Source organism: Podarcis pityusensis (genome assembly GCF_964106645.2).
Source record: "Podarcis pityusensis genome assembly, chromosome: 1".
Taxonomy (NCBI): domain Eukaryota; kingdom Metazoa; phylum Chordata; class Lepidosauria; order Squamata; family Lacertidae; genus Podarcis; species Podarcis pityusensis.
This window is the reverse complement of record NC_138028.1, coordinates 79226878-79229278: the sequence shown is the minus strand read 5'-3', so window position 1 is coordinate 79229278 and position 2401 is coordinate 79226878.

The following is a 2401-nucleotide window of genomic DNA, read 5'->3' as shown; positions in this document are numbered from 1 at the left end:
AGACTTACATTGCCTCTTCGTTTTATTGCGACCAAGCCAGAAATTCATTTGACCCAGGGCTACTTGGTGCCTTTAAAATAGACGACCTTGTTTACAAATGAAATGTACAAGTTGAGCAGGTGTTATGGATTAACAGGTTGTGTTAGTCGTCCTGGCAGACAATGCAAAACTGGTTGTAGCCTCTGCAGGGGATGGAGGTATTCCTGCAGTCAAAAGGTTTTGGCCCATAAAAAATAAAATCCAAAATTCATACTGGGACAATACCTTCCTTCCTTAGGCCAACCAAAATATCACAAAATATTGTTCAAGTTTTCATGTTCTCCAGAATTCTTCTCTGGGCTAAATGAGGGAACAAGTGTTGGGAGGCAGAAGAAATAGTTGGCTGGTGAAGCACATTGCATCTTGTAAGAGTCTTAAGATGAAATTTACAGTAATTTTACTGTTTCTTTACAGTGACCTATGCACATAGCAACACACACTTGCACACACAACTGCACACAGAGACAAACACACGCAGTGGTGTTTAGTATGGTGAATCAGTTCATTTGAATTGTCAGAATGAGTTGCATACCAAAATGTGCTCATTTGAAAAGGTACAAGAGGAACTTGCTAAATTCTGGCATTGTTGCATTTCATTCTCTGAAACTCGAGGTTTCAGGGTTGAATTGTGTGAGAAGCCATATTTCGAGCTTTGTGTAAACTTGGAGACTGGGGTACCACATCCAAGAACAGGGCACTGTTCAGTCTAGCACTGATTTTACTCTGCATATCTGGTGGCTCTTTCCTCATCAACAAGGTTAGAATAGTGTCTTATTGGGACTTTGAAAATAATAAAGCAACAGGGCATATGATTCAAGCAGACTGAGACCAAATGCTGTGGCAGAAACATACACATAAATGGTTCAGTAAAGCTGTGTGTTGATTTTTATAAAGTACAATTTCCCCCTTCATAAATGAAACCATTTTTGTTATAACTTTTTTGGGGGGGTCCTGCTTTTTTATCATTCAAAAAAAGGAACAAAAGAGCATTATGCTGAAGTCTGGATTCCAGGGACATTACAATAAAAATGCTTTTGCTGTTGTTAGCTGGGCTCATTTGCTTCATCCCTACCAAAACCACTGGAACAATATGTTTTTAACCCATAACTTGAAATTGCATGATTTATGCAATTCTTTATCAATTTTTGGGTAAGATATTCTCATCTTTGTCAGCTGAGTAGATGATGAAAGCCTCTTTTACTATTAAGGACTCAGTGAAGCATTTTTGCACTTCATTTTTGACTTGCCCTATTTTTTTGTCTCAACTTGCATTGGCAGAATAGAATCAATTAAATAATTTTCTACCCATTCACCAATCGATGTATATTGTTCTCTCAATTCTGCTTGTCAAGAATATTATTTGTCCTTTTTTAACTTGCATGGTAATGACATGCTTAGTTGTGCAGGCAGAATAATTCACAATAATTCTTATACCTTTTTCGGTGTTAGCATTCAAATCAGCTATTTGTCCTGATAAAATTGCAGATTAATAATTTGGGTTGTCTTTCTAATACATTTACTTCTTACAGTTGCTTGCTATGAAAAATAACTTCAGGAATTTCAGCTGAAACAACACCTTATATGGATGTTGAATGTTGTCTTCTAATAACAGTGAGGTGGGGATGGTGTGCCTCCTCCTCAAACCCTCTCTTTCTTGGACATCCTTCCTGATGTTCCCCTCAGTAACCCATTTCCTTTTTCTCATCTCCATGCTTCCTCTGAGGAACCTCAGAAGATACTTCTTTTTTGGGGTATGTTTTTTATTCTCTCTACCTAAAAAGGCCATAAAAATACTGGCTTTAATAATAATAATAATAATAATAATAATAATAATAATAATAATTTATTATTTGTACCCCGCCCATCTGGCTGGGTTTCCCCAGCCACTCTGGGCGGCTTCCATAGAAACCAAAAATACACTAAAATATCACACATTAAAAACTTCCCTGAACAGGGCTGCCTTTAGACATTTATCTACAAACGTAATCTGTCAGAATTCTATGTATCAAAAGAAATCAGAATGTCCCAATTTCTGTCTTTTTCTGACTCTGTAAGTGTAACTGGATACATTTCCTAAAGGCTAACTTTGCCTGAGAAGTGAATGGGTCTGTAAACTGCAATCTCCCTGAAGAAAGTATAAAGTATTTTTTGTGTGTGCTAATATGGCTGTCATATATGGGACAGGCAGGCATGGTTTGAGGCAAACAGCTTTGTGAACCAAATTGGGGCCCATGTTCTGTCAAATGTGGCCTGCAGACAGGTGGTCCCTATCCCAAATGTCGGAACTTAATGTGGAAGGTGAATGATCCTTTAATTGCAATGAAAATGATAATTTAATTTATACACATATTGGACATAATTT